The 22,531-nt window shown below is 40.5% G+C and overlaps 1 protein-coding gene and 1 pseudogene across 4 annotated transcripts in view; one reads left to right on the forward strand and one right to left on the reverse strand.

Moving 5' to 3' along the window:
* The window catches only part of ANO6 (anoctamin 6), a 215,940-nt gene that overhangs the window by 60,040 nt on the left and 133,369 nt on the right, over window positions 1–22,531 (forward strand). The window lies entirely within an intron of this gene.
* On the reverse strand, window positions 21,219–21,809 carry LOC100430733 (small ribosomal subunit protein uS9 pseudogene; annotated as a pseudogene). Its single transcript, XR_001447987.3, has one exon. The product of XR_001447987.3 is annotated as a small ribosomal subunit protein uS9 pseudogene (transcript).

A 22,531-nucleotide genomic window follows, 5' to 3' on the forward strand; every position in this document is an offset into this window, starting at 1 on the left:
TATAGAATGGTTCTATTCTGCCCCAACAAATTGGGTTCTTTGCTGTGAGCATTGGTCTGCTTCCTATTTATGCCTCCCCATTAGAGCCATTTCTATTTCACAGGCACAGGGATCTCTTCTGTTGCTTCCTGGGAGAATCCTGAAAGAGGCTTGCCATGGGGTGAGGCTTCCTTGGAAACAGAGGCATAGTGTTCTAAATGAACTGAGGGTGACTAAGTGGTCTGAATACACTTATGGGTAAGGAATGTTATCACAGAGCATTGTTCATTCATCATGAGTCACAGAGTCACCCAGAATTTCTCTTGGAGCTCATGCTTATCTCAGCAGCACGGGGCACAGCTGACCATCCCTGCTTCCTGAAATTCTTTTTTTATTTGGTTTCGTGATGCTACTTTATCTTGATTCTGCTCACTGCTCATTTGTTCTTTCCCAGTCTCTCCTGCTGGATCCTTCTCTTCTTGCCCCTAAACTTTGGAGCACCCAGGGCTTAGTGCTCTGACCCTCTTTCTGGTCTCCACTCCATAGGTGATCTCATTCATTTGCAAGGTCCTGAATGACATCTGTATGTGGATGACTTCCACATACTTATGTATACTCCCTACCTCTCCCTTGCTTTACAGCTGTCTGCTTTACTTCTTCACTTAGTTGTTTAGTAGATGAGTTGAACTTAACATTTCCAAAACCAAATTCTTGATTTGTTTCATGAGCCTATACTTCCTCCATTGTTGTAACCTCTGCAGTGATACCACCTAGTCACTCAGGCCCCAAAGCTGAAGTCAGCCTTGATTCCTCTCTTTCTGTGACACCTCATATTCTCAAATTCAAGCACCCATAATCCCCTGCTCCCACACCTAAATCTGAGCCCAGGCCACTACTAAGTTTCGCAAGGCCTCCTGTAGTCGCTTCCTGCCACCATTCATGCACCTCTTGGTCTGAGTTCACAGAACAGTCACAATGATCCTTCTCTTTTACACTTTTGTACTGTCTGTAGTGGCTTCTCTACAAACAGTATAAAATCCAAACTCTTGACCATGTACTGTAAGGTCTCTACTACCTCTCCATCCTCTTCTCTTCCTGCTCTGCCTGTCTCTTACTGTGCTCTAGCCACACCTGTCCCTTGACATGTCACCCCTTGCCTGGCCACTGTTCTCATCGTCCTCTCCACCCTCTCTCACCTCCTAACTCCTTTCTCATCTAGGATGCCTGCTGCTGTACTTCATTCAGTTCTCACTTGAATGTCACCTACTCAGAGCTGTCACCCCTGACTTATCTATCTAAAATGTCACTGTTACTCTGTATCCTCTTAACCTGCTTTGTCTTCAAAACATTTATCTCCACCTGAAATTAGTATATTTGTTTGTTGTCTCTATCCCAATAGATTGTAAGCTCTGTAAGGACACTGATCTGGTGCTTGTTAAGTTGTACAACTGAAGGAGTTAGTAAATTAATACTCTGGAATCCCTGTGTTAAAAATACTAAAGAATCAAACACCTTTCTCTAGACCTTTAGATCCCTCTCCATCTCTTAGCCTGTTTCTCTGTCTCCTTTTATTTTTATTTTTTTTAATTTTTTCTTTTTTTTCTTTCTTTTTTTTTTTTTTGTGGAGACAGAGTCTTGCTCTGTCACCCAGGCTGGGGTACAGTGGCGCCATCTCAGCTCACTGCAGCTTCTGACTCCTGAGTTCAAGCAGTTCCCTGCCTAGGCCTCCCAGTAGCTGGGATTACAGGCGCCCACCCCCATGACTGGCTACTTTTTGTGTTTTTAGTAGAGATGGAGTTTCACCACATTGGCCAGGCTGGTCTTGAACTCCTGACCTTGTGATCCACCCGCCTCGGCCTCCCAAAGTACTGGGATTACAGGCATGAGCCACCATTCCCAGCCTCTGTCTCCTTTTAAAGCGAAACTTCTGAAATGTTGCCTACATGTACTACAGCCTCTTCATTACGCATTTATTTTTCAATCTGTTACAGTGTGGTGTCTTTTCCCATCACTCTTCTGAAATTGATTTTGGCAGAGTCATTCAAGATCTGTGTGTTGCTGCTTCCAATAGATACATTTCTATCTTACTGGATCTCTGAGTGGCTTTAAGCAGTTTTCTATTGCCTTCTTGAAATTACCTTCTAACTTGGCCTTCCCCTTTCGCTACTGGCCATTTCTTGATCCTTTACTGGCATTTCTTTCATTACTTGGCCACCTGGGAATGTTGAGAATTCTTCATGCTGTGGTTTAAGCAATACCTCTTCTGTCTACATGCTCATCTATTCCAGGGGCTTTAAATACCGTTAATTTGTTGACTCTCCAAGGTATATATCTCCAACACTGAGCTCTTCTGAGTTCTAGACACCGTACCCTCCTCCCTCCTTGACAGCACTCCTGGATGGAGTCTCGTGTTCAGGGAGGAACTCTTGATTTGCTTCCATGTCCCATCTACCCCATCCTGCCTCTCCACTCTGTGTCTTCACCATCTCAGTAAATGGTACCACCATCCTTCAATTTACAAAGTCAGAAACCTGCATATCATCCTTGGTTTCTCTTCTATTGTTCTTCCTCTCCTGCCAGTACTTCTGCCTTCAAAATGATTTTGAATATCTTCTCTGTCTCTACTACTGTCATCTTAGGCCAACTTCATCACCTGGACTTCAACATTAGTCTAATGACTGGGTCTGTTGTTTCCACTCCTGCCACAGAAGTATGCTCTGTGATGCTGTGGTGCCATCCCATTGTTTACCTGGCAGTGCGTGGTATGATGGCTCCTGCCTCCTGGTCAGCCTCACTTGTTCCCCAGCCTCTCCTGTCTTCACCGCCCTGCAGTCACACTGATCTTTGATCATATCTTGGCGCACACCAGGATACTTTCTGCTTCAGAACCATTGTCTTGCTTTTTCTTTTTCCTTGCATGCTCTTTTTTTAGCCCTGCATAGCCAACTCCTTCTCATACTTCGGGTCTCAAATATCAGCCCTCAGGGAGGCTCCTCTGACCCACCCTACCCGAAATACTTCCATCTCTTAATCTCTGCTATATCAACTTGTTTATTTCCTTCATATCTCCAAGCAGAGTCAGTTATTTTAAAAGTACTTATATTTAGTTTTCATTGCGGAATATAAGCTTCCTAAAAAGGGACATTTTCTGTTTTTTTGTTTTGTTTTGATTTTTTGTTTTGTTTTTTTGTTTTTTGTTTTTTTTTTTAATCTGCATCTAACACGTGCCTGGCATACAGTAGGTGCCAGAACAGTGATTCTTATGTTTATATGTGTTCATGCCATGAGCTCCCCGCCTTTTTTAAGGGCAAAAAAAAAAAAAAAGTTTTTATTTTTGTCAAAGTTTTGCATAGTTAGAATGTTTACATAACTTGAAAATTAAATAATGTTGCAGGTTTTGTTATGAAAACCAGCTGCATCTCCTTTTGTGTTCTCTGTTCCCCAGAGGCCAGGACTTTTAACTGTAGCTGATTCTTTTAGTAATTACCTCTATATCTCTAGTTAACATACTTAAATTATAATTTATCTGTTTTTCAGTTTTAGGCATTATATATTGGTGCAGAAATATTTAGCTCTTTTTCACCTACTGCAGCCCCCTTCCCTTCTCTTACAAACTTTCCCAACCCCATTCCCTCAATTGTATTGTGTTATAATTTTGGTAAGATCAATATGCAGTGTTTATTATAACTATGTAATACTTTTTCACAGATGAGCTATATAATATAGTTTGATTACTTTTCCTCTGGAGACTATACAGCAGATACTGATTTTATTAGTTTTTCATATAGTTATGAATAATTCAACCTCACACTTTTACCCAATTGTAAATCTCCTCTCAATGTAATCAGTCATGCATGGAATCCTGTCAAATTCATCCTTTGGGGCAGATTCCTCCCACAGCCTTCTGATCTCCTCCACCCTGCCCAGGTTGGTCTTTAGACCTTGGCCAAGCAAGGGATTCCTTTTCACCACCATTCTGAGGATTCCTTTTGCCTCTCTTGTATTGGAGCCCTACATTTGTGTCTTATTTTTGTTGGTTTACTCTTTTATTTTGGTGGAGCACATTTTCCAGTGTCTTACGTAGAAAGGGTTAAAGGCAGGTAATTTTTTTTGAAACTTGCAGGTCTGACAATGCTTGTATTTTTCTCTGGCTTTCAGTTGATAGCTTGACTAAGTATATAATTCAAAGGTGGAAATTATCTGCTCTCAGAATTTTGAAGCCTTCTACTTTCAATAGTTGTTCTTGAAAAGTTCCTGCTATTCTGACATGATTCTTTGTATGAAAAACTTTTCCACTCTGAAATTTTGTGGACTTTTTTCTTTGAACTCAGTAGTTAGAAATTCCATAATGATTAGTATAGTGGAAACTCAGTAGACCCTTTCACTATGGCAAGCCCCACCCAATTCATTGTTTTAAAATAAAAAAAAAAGTTATTATATGTATTTTTTAGAGATAGGGTCTCGCTCTGTTGCCCAGGTTGGAGTAGGTGGCACAATCATAGCTCATTCCATCCTCAAACTCCTGGCTCAAGCTATCCTTCCCACTCAAACCACCCTCCACCTTGTAGCTAAGACTATATGCATGCACCACACCTGGCTAATTTTTAAATTTTTTTGTAGAGAGAGGGTCTCTTTGTTGCCCAGGCCGGTCTGGAACTCTAGGCCTTAAGTGATCCTCCCCACTTAGCCCCCAGAATGCTGGAATTACAGGTGTGAGCCACCGTGCCCAGCCCCCAACTCCACTTATTTAGGGAAAAAAGTGTCCTTCAGTTTGTTTTCAGTTGTGGGAGAAAGGTGTTCTTTAATTCCTAATCCTTTTCAATTTGGGGAAATTTCTTTGACAGTTATGTGCCTTCCATTTTCTCTAATCCATGAATACATCTGTTATTTGGATATTGACTACCCTGAATTGGTTCTCCAATTTTCCATGTTTCCTATTTTCACCTCTTTTTGCTTAACTTTATTGAACATTTCCTGAATTTTATCTTTCAAGCCTTCTGTTGAGTTTTCAATTTCTGCCATCATTTTAATTTCCAAAAGCTCTTTTTTTACTCTTTGACTATTTTTCTCTTTCTCCCTCTCTCTCGCTGGTAACATCTTGTCCTTATTTCATGTATGCACTTTTCTCAGATCTCTGATGATGCAGGAGGTTTTTGTTGTTTGTTTTAAGCTTCTTTTTCATGTGATTTTTCCCTCTTCACCAAGTTGCTTTGCTGTTTCTCTGTTAGATGCCCTCTTAGTGTCTGGAAAGTCTTGTCCCTTCTGATTTTTGAGTAGCTATCTAGAAAGATAGCTGGAAGTTCTGTAGTAGTGGATGGCATTTGGCAATTATGCACTTCACTTTAGGGTGACATGTCTGGCTGTTTAGGAAACTCCGTTAGTAATTTTAGGCCATCCCTCCACCCGCCCACCCACCCCCAAGTTAATCAGACCAAGAGAAAATATATAACCAGTCAGAAAGCTAAGTAGAAGTCTGGGAGTCTCAACATTCAGCAGTAATCGTTTGTGTAATCCGTCTTTTCAGTATGGGATCCCCATCCTTAACCGTGCCTGGTATCCTCCTGTCTGAAGAGCCTCTGTTCACTCTTTCCAGAGAATACATTTCAGGTCTTTTCCTGGGTAGGATGGGGTTGGGAGGCAACCACTTGTCTTCAAGCCATGAGGAAGGGAATCTTGATAAACGGACTTTTGACCATTCTCCTGCCCTACCTTCAGCCCTTAAGAAACAGACTTTTAATAAACAGACTTTTATAAACAGACTTTTAATAAACTCCTTAATAAACAGACTTTTGACCATTTTCCTGCCCTACCTTCAGTCCCACTTTCAGAGGAGCCTGTGCTGCCAGCCTCTTGAGGGCTGATAATTTAAATGAAATTGCTTTGAGGCTTTCCTATTTTAGTACTGAGCTTTCTCCAGTTGGCTAAGTCAGTTGCCGCTTGCCTAACACAATGTCTCCCAAAACTGTGTTACTGTCTCTCCTCCTCTTTTTTCTTTGTCTTTATTGGTTTATGTTCTGGTAGTACTTGAGGAGGGGACAGAGCTAAATGCATATATTCAATCTTCCATCTTTAAATAAAGTTTCACCGACATGAGTTTTTAATTGCTTACAAGGCATTTGATCACACTTGTGAAACAAATATCCGTGTGATCTGTGAGTCCCCATTTCACCGTAATTCATTTGTTACATTGTGGGGCGAGTACGTGGAAAGCCCCTGGATCAGTGGTTAGGACACTTGGGTTCCATTCCCAGATTTGCTGCAGACTCTTTAATCCTGGGCATCCTGCCTTGTCATTATTTCCGTTCTATAAGACTAGGGAATTGAAAAATGATTTTAAGATCTCTTTTTACCCATAGATTTATTTCCAAGGGGCTGAGATAATTGCGTGTAACTGCACACCAGAATAGGAAACAGAGTTGTGGCAGCCAATTGAAGAAATGTGAAGTTAAGTTTCTCCTTGTATTTTTTTAGTCAGTCTCAGTAATTCTGACATTTTCAAAGTCAAGTAAAATTGCAACCCACATTTCCTGAACAAGAGCTGTTAAAAGGTTAAAAATTGTGAATTTTTTTCCTCTGGGCTATTTTCAGCTGATAAGAGTTCAGCTCCAAAGCACACTTGGATTCATGTTCTCAATAGCCAGATAAAATGTTAGTTTTGAACAGAAGAACAGGAAAGATTAATAGAGAAAGAGGTCTATTTTTTCCCCTTTTGCCCTCTGGCAGGGAATGGCCATCCTGGGAGCACCCTTCAGGAAATGTTTCCTTTCCATCAAAGCCATGTTTGAAGAGATAATACGCCCATCTCTGTATATTTTTTTCTCTTTTCTAAGTTGCTGCTTCTCAGCTGGATGGAAAGACAAAGTAGACATGGCTTGTCACCATGACTTTGAGTGACGAGTGTGATCACTAACCCAGTGTGCTCAGCTGTGGTCAGTACAATGACTGAGGAGAAAATGTGGTTGTGAGGTCAGTGACCCTGTGGCCTACAGACCAAAGGGCAGTGCTTCACAAATTGCCGCATACATGGGACCCAACCCCTCACCAATTCCAGCACCGAATCTCCATCAGTCAAGGTGTAGGAATCATTTTGCATAGTTCCCCCAGTTATTGTTATACATTTGATTCTTGCACTGATTCTGGGAAACCATTGCCTTAGGGACAGAAAGCCAAAAAGAAAATTGGAGTCTTGAATATTTACAGAGCTCAGAAGAAAAACCCAGCAGAATGGAAACTGAGCCTGGCACACTGAGTCAGCGGATGCTGTCCTATCAATCGTAGAAACTGTTTCAGGCTCTCACTGCCTTCCTCTACTCCACACCCTCTTGGCCTCTCAGTAGATCATTTTCTTTTTTTTTTTTTTTTTTTTTTTGAGACGGAGTCTCGCTCTATCGCCCAGGCTGGAGTGCAGTGGCGCGATCTCAGCTCACTGCAAGCTCCGCCTCCCGGGTTCACGCCATTCTCCTGCCTCAGCCTCCCGAGTAGCTGGGACTACAGGCGCCCACAACCGCGCCCGGCTAATTTTTTGTATTTTTAGTAGAGACGGGGTTTCACCGTGGTCTCGATCTCCTGACCTTGTGATCCGCCCGCCTCGGCCTCCCAAAGTGCTGGGATTACAGGCGTGAGCCACCGCGCCCGGCGTGATCATTTTCTTAAATCAGAAAGGAAAGGAAACCTGCAGGGGCTACTGCCTCAACGTCTTTTATCTCCCTCCCTCCAAAAGTACATATACATTGTGTGCGTGTAAGTTGTATTATATATGTGTTTTATATATATAATATAACAAATATATGTATTATATTTTATATGTAATGCATATATAAACGCATGTTTACATTCATCTTTGCTTCTCCCATCTGTCATCTTTCTGATAAATGTTAATGCCTTCACCTATGCCTCTCTCCATCAGTGATCCTCCTGTGTTTTTCTTTCACTCTTTTCCATTAACATGTGTGTATGTGTATGTGTGAGTGAATAGGTAATATGAATACAAGTTTAATCTTATAAAACAAGGCCCAAAAGATGAACAAAAATATACCTTCCTCAACCCTACCGTATTTATTCATTCAGTAAATATGTATTAGGGTCAACTGTGTGCAAAGAGTCTGGCTAACTACTGAGGTTCTACAGCAGACTAAATAGGTACAGCTCCTGTTCTCATGATGCTTGTAGTCTCTTTTTAACCAGGCTTCTTTAAAAATCATTGGTCTTATCTTATTTTTTCCCATGTTATTCCATTTTTATGTTGCTATAAAGGAATACCTCTGACTGGGTAATTTATAAAGAAAATAAGGTTATTTTGGCTGACAGTTCTGCAGGCTATACAGGAAGTGCACTGTTGGCATCAGCTTCTAGGAGGGCCTCAGGGATCTTACAATCATGGCGGAAGGGGAAGCAGCGTGTCACATAGCAAAAGGGAGGAGCAAGAGAGGAGAATACCACACTCTTTTAAAACAGCCAGATCTCATGTGAACTGAGCAAGAGCTCATAAGCATGGGGATGGTGCTAAGCCATTCATGAGAGATCTACCCCCATGATCCATTACCTCCCACTAGATGCTGCATCCAGCATTCGGGATTACATTTCGACATGAGATTTGAAGGAGACAAACAGCCAAACCATATCATTCCCCATTACAGAAATAACATCTGTTTGTTATCTTAAATTTGAAAGTGGTTTCCTAATGGGAAGCTATTAAAGTATTTAAAGCATTAAAGTACTGGGTCAGAATTTTATTTTCAAAGGTTACTTTGGCTGCTGAAAAGGTAAGTGATTAAAAGGGGATGAAAGTTGCTGGCAGGTGGGCGGTCAGGAGGTTGGTGCAACAGTCTCAATAACAGATGAGAGGAGCTTGGCAGGATGAGATGAAGAGAGGAAGACAGTCAAGAACTCTTCAGCACCATAGGAGAGTGAATGTTTGGCTATGGGGGATGCAGAAGGGAGGCTAGTCAAGGATGAAGGGAGGCTAGTCAAGGATGGCTTGACCATCCAAATAAGAGGGAGTGCCATTTATGCAGACAGGAAATACTGAAGAACAGCTTTGATTGTGTTTGTGGTTGAGGGGGAAGCATAAGTCCTGTGCGAATACAGAGTCTAAGATGCCTGGGACATTTCCAAGAGAAGATGTTGCATAGGCAGTTGGATACATGCATCTGTGGCTCAGAAGAGATGGCTGAAATAGAGCAATGCATTTGGAACCTTTAGTCTGCATGTGTTAACAGTTGCCAGCAGACAAATTAAAGAGGAGCAGGGCTTGGATGGAACCCTGCATAGTTTCAGAAGTCAGGGCACAGTCAGGGAGGAGGCACCAATGGAGGAAATCAGAGAAATGGAAGACCCTCTAAGAGAATGAAACCAAGAGGAGAGAGTCTTTGAAAAGAAGTCATGGACAGCCATGTCAAAGCTCATTGAGATGTCAAGTAAGGCAAAAATGTAAAGCAGGCATTAGGTTTAACAGCAGCATGCAAGTCACTATGGACCTTAGAGCGGCTGGTGACTGATGGAGGCTGAGTCCATAGTAGAGGAGTGCCAGCGTACTTTGACTCTTACCAGTAGTAGTAAGGACTATGTTATAATGCAATAGGTGCAGTGGAAAGGCTGATTAAGGTTGTTTTAACTTTTTTGATAACCTTTTATCTTTATTGTTTTATTCTGATTACAAAGCAATATATTTTACGATGAGTCGTTGTAAACGTTCTAAACATTAAAAAGTACAACTGAGAATCATCTCCATATTTGCATTCTCTCATATATAGCCACTGTTAATAGTTTGAGGTATATCCTTCAAGATTTTTCTGTACATGTGCTATCACTCGCTCTCTCATACACACTTACATTACAAAAATTGGCTTTATTGCTATGTAGTCTGCCAAAGTTTGTGTTTTTGTTCTGTACATTATAGACATGTTACTCCCTAAAGTAAACACATACTATTCTATTGTGCTGTAGTGTTGTCTGGATATTTTAGTTTTACTTAGAAATTTTGGTGTCTCTCATAATGTTACACTCAACATCTTAATGTGCTTATGCATATTTATATCTTTCCAAATGTGTACGGGAATTAAGTAGAATTTGCAAGGTCAAATTGTAGGCACATGTAACATTTTGACAGTGCTACATTTCCTAAGGAGGGGCTTTTTACTTTTTTAAGATGGAGTAAATCTGAACATGAAAAATGTTGACAAAGGTGAAAATGAAACGTAAGTTGAAGTCACAGTAAAAAGTGCTGTGTAATCTATAGCAAGAAGTCTTGTGGGAATGGGAGCCATGGCTTAGGAGGAGGCTTTGGGCTATGATCAGAGGGGATACGCCACCTCTCCCATGAAGAGGAGTGGGTAGATAGGACAGAGTGGGGAAAGGCAAGGTCCTCAGTTACTGCTGTATTTCCAGAGCTTGCCCATTGCTAACTTGTTTAGCAAGAGTGCCACAAACATGTATTGGTTGAAGGAATAAATATAATTTGGTTGATTCAGTTATATAATGTTTCCATGTAATAGCATCTATTTTTTCTACTCTGTCTATATAATGGGAGCTAAGATTTCCTACTGAAACTACTGAAGGAAGAGTTAGATTTAAAAGGCCCTTCTTACTTAGTGAACCCAGCTGGTAAAGTCAGACAGGACTTACAGTCTAAGCGTTTCTCATCTTCCTTTCCAATCAGCCTGCAGGGCCTGTTGATTCTAATACCTTAATGTCACTGGAATCCATCTATTTCTGTTTGTCCCCACTCCCACCATCACTGTTATTCCAGGCTGGGTTTTCCTATCACAACAACCTTTTAGATTGTCTCTTACTTCCTCTTATGCATCTGTCAGGACATGGTTTAGGGGTGTCAAGGCCGAAGGAAAACTTCCCCTTGGCTTTCTGAAGGTTTGCTGAAAATTACTGACAAGAGGCAGATTAATAGGAGAAAAGGCATACACATTTATTTGATCATGGTTTTAGATGATATGGAAAGCTTCAGAATGAAGACCCGAAGATACAGGGGAAATTGTCCATTTTTATGCTTAGATTCAACAAAGTATAGACAGCCATGTAGAAACACAATTGGATAAAAGGGTCTGATCTAATGTGAATAGGCAGAGTGAGGAAACCCAGCAGGGCCTCAAGATGCTGCTTGACCTCTCTGAGCAGCATTCCTTCCTTCTGGGTAAGACTTTCTGGAATGTGGATTTTATGACCTACAGTCAAACAATGGAGAACAGATAAGTACTTTGTGGCCAGATTCTTCTGGCCAGAATTTCTTTTTTTTTTTTTTTTTGAGACAGAGTCTCGCTCTGTCGCCCAGGCTGGAGTGCAGTGGCCGTATCTCAGCTCACTGCAAGCTCCGCCTCCCGGGTTCACGCCATTCTCCTGCCTCAGCCTCCCGAGTAGCTGGGACTAAGGCACCCGCCACCTTGCCCAGCTAGTTTTTTGTATTTTTTTTTTAGTAGAGACGGGGTTTCACCGTTTTAGCCAGGATGATCTCGATCTCCTGACCTCGTGATCCGCCCGTCTCGGCCTCCCAAAGTGCTGTGATTACAGGCTTGAGCCACCGCGCCCGGCCCAGAATTTCTTTATCTCTACCTTTCTGTATAATTTTGTAAAAAATCCCTCAAAAGGAATTCTGGCTTCTAGACCCACCTTCTAGTTTCTGTGGCCAGCCTCAGAGGAGAATGGAATTGAGAGACAGGCGGGCAGGAGAAGGTCAGAGAAAAACTTTTGCTTCTGAGGCTGCTGCTAAGGCCTTTATTTTAAAAGGGGTGTTGTTGCTGATGTCCAACAGCGGCTACCTCCTCCACCTCCCAGCCAGGCTGCTTTAGGAGTCTCTTCTTGGGCTTCCCCAGCCCTGTGCAGGCATCTGTTCTCCCCAGATGGTCACTGGTATGTTTTATTTACCTAAAGCCTTCACACATAAATACCTTAGTGACTGTTTTCGTGTATCTAAGACCTACTGAATGTTTAGCTCATCCTGCATGCTAAGTAAATGATAGTTATTATGTGTGAATGTCTGATGCCTGTATAAATTTGGCACATGAAAGGACAAGGACAGAAGCAGGCCTCAGATGAAACCACAAAGGACCAGTAATTTAAGACATTTAATCCTGGAACAAGCCTCAGGATTATTACTCCCTAGGGAGGGGCAATCTGAGTTATATGTCCTTTCTATTATTTCTATAATTAACATGTTAAGTGCATATTTAAGAAATTTCAAGTAGTTTGAATCTCTAAGATGATTTATCTGTATTCAGATAATCTGTTTATTTTGTAAGATCTCAACTAAAGAACTAAATTGTGATATTTTCTAGAGTAAAAATGCTTGAATTTCCTTAGCTACGCCTGGCCACCTGGAGAATATAATCACATGATTGAGGTCTGCATTGGGATTCTAGAAGAAATGGCCTTCACAGACCTATTAAATACAGAACTTCCCAGTTTGGAGGCAGTGTTCCTGCCTGCCATCCATCACCACACCCCACCCCATCTACTGGGGAGAGTAGTAGGAAGTAGTTACCAACTAGCAACTGAGTATAATTTCAAGTTACAGAATCAACTATCGAAGTATAATGAAAGAAGAGACATGAAGAGTTGATTATTTGTGGAGAAAGCAGCATAGATTCAAGCCCCTTATAAAAGTTGTATATTCAGAGTTGAGAAATACTGCAGTAAAAAGGCTACCAAGGCCAGGTGCGGTGGCTCACGCCTGTAATCCCAGCACTTTGGGAGGCTGAGGCAGGCGAATCACAAGGTCAGGAGATCACCAACATGGTGAAACCCCATCTCCACTAAAATACAAAAAATTTGCCAGGCATTGTATTACGCACCTGTAGTCTCAGCTACTTGGGAGGCTGAGGAGCTACTTGGGAGGCTGAGGCAGGGGAATTGCTTGAACCCAGGAGGCGTAGGTTGCAGTAAGCCAGGATCACGTCACTGCACTCCAGCCTGGCAACAGAGCAAGACTCAGTCTCAAAAAAAAAAAAAAAAAAAGCCATCACAGCTGCTACCCCTTCAGCAGTAAGAGAATGGCTGGGGGCCGATCTGGATGTCCTGCTTCTGAAAAGTTACCTGAGGCTACTGGGCTGTGGAAGTCTGAACAAGAATAAGGCTTCTACTGAGAGGGTTGTTCTTGACTCCTTTCATTGTTTTACCTCTGAGCAGTGGCAGCACGGTGGGCAGTGGCTGGGTATGAATTTATTTATACTTTTTTTAAGAGAGATCTTATCGTGTTGCCTAGGCTGGACTTGAACTCCTGGGCTCAAGCAATCCTCCCGTCTCAGCCTCCTGAGTAGCTGGGACTATAGGTGCGTATCACCACACCCAACTTGAATATGAATTAAAATAATCTTAACCGTAAAGGCATTCAGTTATATTTGGTCTAAAATAATACCCTGAACTAATAAAACATCCATCCAGAAGGAATTTTTATTGTTTCAGTCCATTATTTAACCGATGACTTAAAAAATATCCATACATTCAAGATTTAAGTAGGGGGTATGATTTAGAAATATAACAGAATGCATAAAAATGGAATTTAGATAGAGCTAATGTGTTTGAGTTCTCCCCACTTTCAGTATTAGACCAAATTTACATACGGTTTTCCGTATCTTCAGTGTGACGTAATATTTAATAAGCTATCATCAGCAACTTTATTTCTTAACAGCTATCTTCCTAAAGCTGTATACCCCTCTTTTAAAAATGAAAAGAATGTCAGGCAGGCTTAAGCATGACATTTTTTCCCCCTCTCATTTGCAATACAAGTAGCTAATGTTTGTCAAATGTTTATTATGTGTAAGTAACCAGACTAAACACTTTATGTGTCACAACTCATTTTATCCTCAAGACAACCCTGCGGGAGAAATACGATTCCCATTTTCCAGGTGCAGACACTGAGGGGGATGGAAGGTTGAATGATCTGAGCTCCCGTGGTTAGGAAGTGGTAGGTCTGGGATTTGCATTCAGGTCTGTCTTACTGCAGCAGCCAGCCTTATATTAGTTATGCATTCATTTGGTCAGTCATTCAACAGATTAATGGTGGAGCACCTAACATGGCCCGGAACTATCCTAGGTGGTTGGGATTCAGCCGTGAACAAGGTGAGATCTCTACTCTTATGGAGCTTACATACCTAATATGTAATTACTAATGAAGTGCTAAAGGAAAGTACAGCAGGGCAAGGTAACAGAATGGTGGCTCTACTCTGGGGCTGCTTAAATTAGGATTTCAGGGACAACCTCTCTGAGATGGGGATATTGAACAGAGAGCTGAATAATGTGGGAGAGAACGCTACCTAAGACTGAGGGGGCAGTGTAATATAGCGGTTAAAAGCATAACCTGTGAGCTCCTGGGTTCAAATTTTGATTCCACTGTTCATTAGCTGTGTGATCTTATGCAAAATACCTGACTTCTCCATGCCTCTTCATCAGTGATATGAAGGTAACTGTTGTACTTTTCTTACCTTGCAGAATTGTTGTGAGAATGAGATGCGTTCGTATATGAAAAGGACTTAGCTGTAGAATAGACACTGGAATCTATTGCACACTCTTAAATGTGAGCTGTATTATCTATAGAAGCCCTATGGGAATGGTGAAAAGTAGCTGGCTTCTGGGTAGGTTTTGAAAATTTGGCGGACAGGATTTACTGAGAAATTGGATGTGGGAGAATAAAGAAAAGGAGTCACGGATGACGTCAGTAATTTTGGTCTGGTTAATTTGGTGAATTTGGGGGCATTTACTGAGTGGGAAAGGCAAGGTATAGCAAACCTCTTTTGAGGGGAAGACACAGTGGAGGGTAGATATGTTAAAACTGGGATGCTTCTTGATGTGTTTGTCTTTTGTTGTTCATTGTAGAACATTTGGAAAACATCAAGTATTAAGATAATAAAGATCACCTGACATCCCACTACTTATCCTTTTGCTTACATTTTTTCCCCCATACAAGTCTTAGATCATATAATACATAACAGTTTTTAAAATTATATACCCTTCAGTTTATTGGAAAATGGTTCATGGCAAGGGGGAGAGTTAAAGTATAGGTAAGATGATCAAAGCCCCAGTACCACAAGAGGCCCTTCCCCCTGTCAAATGGTCATTATGGACTGAAGCCTCACAAGAGCTCTCCGTAAGGACAGAGAGCATGTAGCAGATCTCATTCCTGCTCACCCATCTAAGAAAGCACCTATCGCCTGGTACAGCCTAGCCTACAACAGCTAAAAGATTATTTTTTTAAAGCTACACTTTTTTGTGTGTGGTACTAAAATACACATAATCTAAAACTTACCATTTTAACTATTAAGTGTATAGTTCAGCTCTTAAAAGCATTAAGTACATTCACGTTTTTGTGCAACCATCACCACCATCCATCTCCAGAATCATTTTCATATTGCAAAAGGTTGTTACTGAAACTACCAATTAAACAATAACTCCCCATTTCCCCTTGTCCTGGCAGCCTCCATTCTATTTTCTGTCTCTGTGAAGATGCCTATTCTAAGTACCTCATATATGTGGAATCCTACATTCTTTGTCCTTATGTTACTTAACCTGATGTCCTCAACATTAACCTATGTTGTAGCATATGTTTGAATTTTCTTCCTTTTTTTTTTTTTTAAATTTATTTATTATTATTGTACTTTAAGTTGTAGGGTACATGTGCATAACGTGCAGGTTTGTTACATATGTATACTTGTGCCATGTTGGTGTGCTGCACCCAGCAACTCATCATTTACATCAGGTATAACTCCCAATGCAATCCCTCCCCCCTCCCCCCTCCCCATGATAGGCCCCTGTGTGTGATGTTCCCCTTCCTGAGTCCAAGTGATCTCATTGTTCAGTTCCCACCTATGAGTGAGAACATGCGGTGTTTGGTTTTCTGTTCTTGTGATAGTTTGCTAAGAATGATGGTTTCCAGCTGCATCCATGTCCCTACAAAGGACGCAAACTCATCCTTTTTGATGGCTGCATAGTATTCCATGGTGTATATGTGCCACATTTTCTTAATCCAGTCTGTCACTGATGGACATTTGGGTTGATTCCAAGTCTTTGCTATTGTGAATAGTGCTGCAATAAACATACGTGTGCATGTGTCTTTATAGCAGCATAATTTATAATCCTTTGGGTATATACCCAGTAATGGGATGGCTGGGTCATATGGTACATCTAGTTCTAGATCCTTGAGGAATCGCCATACTGTTTTCCATAATGGTTGAACTAGTTTACAATCCCACCAACAGTGTAAAAGTGTTCCTATTTCTCCACATCCTCTCCAGCACCTGTTGTTTCCTGACTTTTTAATGATCGCCATTCTAACTGGTGTGAGATGGTATCTCATTGTGGTTTTGATTTGCATTTCTCTGATGGCCAGTGATGATGAGCATTTTTTCATGTGTCTGTTGGCTGTATGAATGTCTTCTTTTGAGAAATGTCTGTTCATATCCTTTGCCCACTTTTTGATGGGGTTGTTTGTTTTTTTCTTGTAAATTTGTTTGAGTTCTTTGTAGGTTCTGGATATTAGCCCTTTGTCAGACGAGTAGATTGCAAAAATGTTCTCCCATTCTGTAGGTTGCCTGTTCACTCTGATGGTAGTTTCTTTTGCTGTGCGGAAGCTCTTTAGTTTAATGAGATCCCATTTGTCAATTTTGGCTTTTGCTGCCGTTGCTTTTGGTGTTTTAGACATGAAGTCTTTGCCCATGCCTATGTCCTGAATGGTACTACCTAGGTTTTCCTCTAGGATTTTTATGGTATTAGGTCTAACATTTAAGTCTCTAATCCATCTTGAATTAATTTTCGTATAAGGAGTAAGGAAAGGATCCAGTTTCAGCTTTCTACTTATGGCTACCCAATTTTCCCAGCACCATTTATTAAATAGGGAATCCTTTCCCCATTTCTTGTTTCTCTCAGGTTTGTCAAAGATCAGATGGCTGTAGAAGTGTGGTATTATTTCTGAGGACTCTGTTCTGTTCCATTGGTCTATATCTCTGTTTTGGTACCAGTACCATGCTGTTTTGGTTACTGTAGCCTTGTAGTATAGTTTGAAGTCAGGTAGCGTGATGCCTCCAGCTTTGTTCTTTTGACTTAGATTGTCTTGGAGATGCGGGCTCTTTTTTGGTTCCATATGAACTTTAAAGCAAGAAAAGAGAGAAGAATCAAATTGACGCAATTAAAAATGATAAAGGGGATATCACCACCGACCCCACAGAAATACAAACTACCATCAGAGAATACTATAAACACCTCTACGCAAATAAACTGGAAAATCTAGAAGAAATGGATAATTTCCTGGACACTTACACTCTTCCAAGACTAAACCAGGAAGAAGTTGAATCCCTGAATAGACCAATAGCAGGCTCTGAAATTGAGGCAATAATTAATAGCCTACCAACCAAAAAAAGTCCAGGACCAGATGGATTCACAGCTGAATTCTACCAGAGGTACAAGGAGGAGTTGGTACCATTCCTTCTGAAACTATTCCAATCAATAGAAAAAGAGGGAATCCTCCCTAACTCATTTTATGAGGCCAACATCATCCTGATACCAAAGCCTGGCAGAGACACAACAAAAAAAGAGAATTTTAGACCAATATCCCTGATGAACATCGATGCAAAAATCCTCAATAAAATACTGGCAAACCGGATTCAGCAACACATCAAAAAGCTTATCCACCATGATCAAGTGGGCTTCATCCCTGGGATGCAAGGCTGGTTCAACATTCGCAAATCAATAAACATAATCCAGCATATAAACAGAACCAAAGACAAGAACCACATGATTATCTCAATAGATGCAGAAAAGGCTTTTGACAAAATTCAACAGCCCTTCATGCTAAAAACGCTCAATAAATTCGGTATTGATGGAACGTACCTCAAAATAATAAGAGCTATTTATGACAGACCCACAGCCAATATCATACTGAATGGGCAAAAACTGGAAAAATTCCCTTTGAAAACTGGCACAAGACAGGGATGCCCTCTCTCACCACTCCTATTCAACATAGTGTTGGAAGTTCTGGCTAGGGCAATTAGGCAAGAGAAAGAAATCAAGGGTATTCAGTTAGGAAAAGAAGAAGTCAAACTGTCCCTGTTTGCAGATGACATGATTGTATATTTAGAAAACCCCATTGTCTCAGCCCAAAATCTCCTTAAGCTGATAAGAAACTTCAGCAAAGTCTCAGGATACAAAATTAATGTGCAAAAATCACAAGCATTCTTATACACCAGTAACAGACAAACAGAGAGCCAAATCAGGAATGAACTTCCATTCACAATTGCTTCAAAGAGAATAAAATACCTAGGAATCCAACTTACAAGGGATGTAAAGGACCTCACCAAGGAGAACTACAAACCACTGCTCAGTGAAATCAAAGAGGACACAAACAAATGGAAGAACATACCATGCTCATGGATAGGAAGAATCAATATCGTGAAAATGGCCATACTGCCCAAGGTAATTTATAGATTCAATGCCATCCCCATCAAGCTACCAATGAGTTTCTTCACAGAATTGAATTTTCTTCCTTTTTAAAGCTGAATAATACTCCATTATATGTTTTGTTACCCATTCATCAGTCAGTGGACACTCGAATTGCTATTATAAATGTTGCTATGAACATGGGTGTCCAAATATCTGTTTGAACTCCTACTTTTAATTCTTTTGGGTATATATTATAATGTATAACATTTTATAATCTACTTTTTCACATAGAGATATATTGCTGCAATTTTCTGTTGTGAATAGTCTTCTATAAATTATTTTAAATAATTGTATTATATATAATCATATGGCTATATCCTAACTGATTTAAGCAATCAAGTATTTCCTAGAAGTAGAATTATAAGATCAAAGGATATGAATTATTTTATATTATTTATTTATTTTTTTATTTTTTTGAGACATGGTCTCACTCTGTCTCCCAGACTAGAGTACAGTGGTGCAATCTCAGCTCACTGCAACCTTCACCTCCCAGGTTTTCAAGCTATGCTCCTGCCTTACCTTCCTGAGTAGCTCAGATTACAGGTGCCTGCCACCACACCCAGCTAATTTTTGTATTTTTTCCGGTAGAGACAGGGTTTCACCATGTTGGTCAGGCTGGTCTCAAACTCTTGACCTCAGGTGATCCACCCGCCTCGGCCTCCCAAAGTGCTGGGATTACAGGTGTGAGCCACCACGCCCGGCTGGGTATGAATAATTTTAAAGCTTTTGCTATACTCACCAAATTGCTACCCAGAAAGCTTATACCACCCCACACTGCCAATATGTGTTTATTCCCAGCACCTTTGCTAATATTAGCTATTAATGACTATTTTCTGTTCATTTGGATAATTAAAAGTGGTATATCAATTCTGATTTTCCTTTTATCCAAATTTAGGATTTACTTTCTGGGTTAGAGTTTATTTGTAGCTGATCACTGGGGGAAATACTGATTTGGTAAATACTCAATTTGTGAGATGGTTAGAGGAAATGAGACCCTGTGGGGTCTTTCCCTTTTCCAGCCAGTTAGTTTTTCCTTCGAAGGTAATTGGCCAACCTTTTGCTCTGTGTGTATATGACAAGCAGCTATACTGAGGTTTTGTGTAATCTGTTATTGGATGCTGAATATATTCTTAGTTGTTACAGGTTCACAATTCCTTAGAATTCAAACATCCATAAAGTGCTGAAAAAAATTTTCTGGCAATTCATTTGGTTATAAAATTTGACAGAGCTGAATTCATTTGATGTAGATATCTGACCTCAGCCAGCACAAGACTATGTACATTTTTAGTGTCTTCCCCCTCATATGAATATTTATATTATCTGGCTGCAAAATATGAATGTGTTTGGGTAAGATGTGCTGTTCCAGACTTCACTGGGAATGCATTAGTAGTGGAGACAATATATACATGTAAAAGTTTTTTTTTTTTTTTTTTTTAATTCTGAAAAATTCTGAATTCTGAAACACTAGGTTTTGACATCACAGATTTTGGATAAGGTCATGTGAACCTATAGCGGTTTTTTATTTTTCTTTCATTTTTATGTTCTCGTTCCTTCTGGGCAGCAAAAACTGGTTTTGAAATCAGGCCTACTCTGATAAGTTAAGCATGAAGTTATGACTCAAATGTGCTTTGAGCTGAAAGACAATAGGAATTTAAAAGTGGTGTCTTCTTTCATCCCCAGGACATGTGCAATCACTATAATCTGGGAACTGACAGGTCAGTGACTAGAAACAAGTTTCAGCTAAGCCATAACCAGTTGCAAACCCAGGATAATGTTGAACTGTGAGCCCTGAGGGTCTTAGGAGACCTGAACCAGTTAGACTGTGAAGCAACAGTAGTAGCGTTCCAAGATGTTATTGGAAGATATTTCTACAGTTAATACTGTTTGTCCTTTATAGAATATTAGCTGTCTAAGCCAGGCTTTTAAAATACCAAATTGGCAAAAACATTACTCTTCAGCTATATATTTTTAATGGTAAATCTAAGTTTTAAAAAATCTGTTTATTAAATGCTAAAAGTTGCAGAAATGAAAAAGCAGATCCACAATTTCATATGAGATTGCAAGTGGTCCAGATAGCCAAAACAATTCTGAAAAAGAATAAAGTCAGAGGATTCATGCGTTCTGATTTCAAAACTTAATGACAAAGCTATACTAATCGAAATAGTGTGGTCTTGGGTACAGCTAGATATATAGACCAATGGAATAGAATCAAGAGTCCAGAAATAAACTCACATGTTTATGGCCCAACTGCTTTTTGGAAAGGATGCCAAATACACTTAATGAGGAAAGAAGAGTCACTTCAATAAATGATGCTGCGACAACTGGATTTCCACATGCGAAAAGAACAAAGTTCAATCCCACCTCACGTCATACACAGAAATTAACTCAAAATGGATTAACCCAAATACAAGAGCTAAATTCATGAAGAAAACATAAAAGAATAGCCGGGCATGGTGATGCATGCCTGTAATCCCAGCTACTTAGGAGGCTGAGGCAGGAGAATCATTTGAACCTGGGAAGCGGAGGTTGTAGTGAGCCGAAGTCGCACCATTGCACTCCAGCCTGGGCAACAAGAGTGAAACTCCATCTCAAAAATAAACAAACAAAAGAAAACATAAAGGAAAATCTTTATGACCTTGGATTTGGCAGTGGATTCTTAGATATAACATCAAAAACATATACAAAAAATTAAAAATAGATAACAGGACTTGACAAAATTAAAAATTTGGGGGCATCAAGGGATATTAAAGTGACGGCAGCTTCAGAATGGGAGAAATATTTGGGAATCAGGTATCTGATAAGTCTTTTTGTTTTTTTTCCTCAAAAACTGTTTATTATACAGGTGAATTTTGATAGTCATGATGGGCTTATCGGTAGGATTTCTGGTAGCGAGCACGGGCACCAGGGCCTCCAAACTTTTTGGACTCGCAGCAACGGGGATCAGCTACCAGCAGGGTCCGGTCATACTGGATGAGGATGTCTTTGATCTCCTTCTTGGAAGCCTCATCCACATATTTCTGGTAATAGGCCACCAGGGCTTTGGAGATGGACTGACGGATAGCATAAATCTGGGCCACGTGACCACCACCCTTCACACGGACACGGATGTCCACACCAGCAAATCGCTCCTTGCCGAGAAGCAGAACTGGCTCCAGCAGCTTGTATTGTAGCGTGCGCGGCTCAATCATCTCCAGGGGCCGCCCGTTCACCTTGATGAGACCATTGCCGCGTTTGCAGTGCGCCACAGCTGTGGCTGTGTTCTTGCGTCCGAAGACCTGCACCGACTGCAGCGGTGATTTTTATAAGCAAAATTTGCAGCTCACATTGAACAGAATTCACTCGGCTGCGACCCAGGACGAGAGAACCTAACCGCGCGGCGCTGCAACCGGAAAAGGCCTGATAAGTCTTTAATGTCCAGAATATATAAATAACTCCTGAGCACAACAAAAAGACAGACTCAGTTGGAAAACGGGCAAATGACTTGAGCATTTTTGACGTTTTTCCAAAGAGTATGTACAGATATCTAATAGCACATGAGGGAATGCCCAACAGCATTCACCATTAGGGAAGTGAAAATCAAAACCACAATACCACTTTACACCTACCGGGATGGCTGCTATTTTTTTAAAAAATCAAATAAGAACACACAAAATAATAAGTGTTGGTGAGTATGTAGAGAAATTAGAACCCTCATACATTGCTGATGGAACTGTAAAATGGTGCAGGCATTGTGAAAACAATTTGGCAATTCCTTAAAAAGCAAACATAATTATTGTATCATCCACAATTCCAAATCCTAGATATACACCCAAAAGAATTGAAAACAGGGACTCAGATACTTGTATAACAGTACCCGTTGCAGCATCATTCACAATAGCCAAAAGGTGGAAACAATCTCGGTGTCCATCTACAGATGAATGGGGTAAACACAGTGTAGTATATCTGTACAATGAAATACTATTCCGTCATAAAAAGGAACAAAGTTCTGATATATGCTACAACTTAGATATACCTTGAAAACATTATACTAAGTGAAATAAGCCAGAAACAAAAGGGCAAATATTGTATAACTCTGTTTATATGAAATATATTAAATAGGCAAATTCATAGAGATAGA

This window comes from Macaca mulatta, chromosome 11 (assembly GCF_049350105.2).
Source record: "Macaca mulatta isolate MMU2019108-1 chromosome 11, T2T-MMU8v2.0, whole genome shotgun sequence".
Classification (NCBI taxonomy): domain Eukaryota; kingdom Metazoa; phylum Chordata; class Mammalia; order Primates; family Cercopithecidae; genus Macaca; species Macaca mulatta.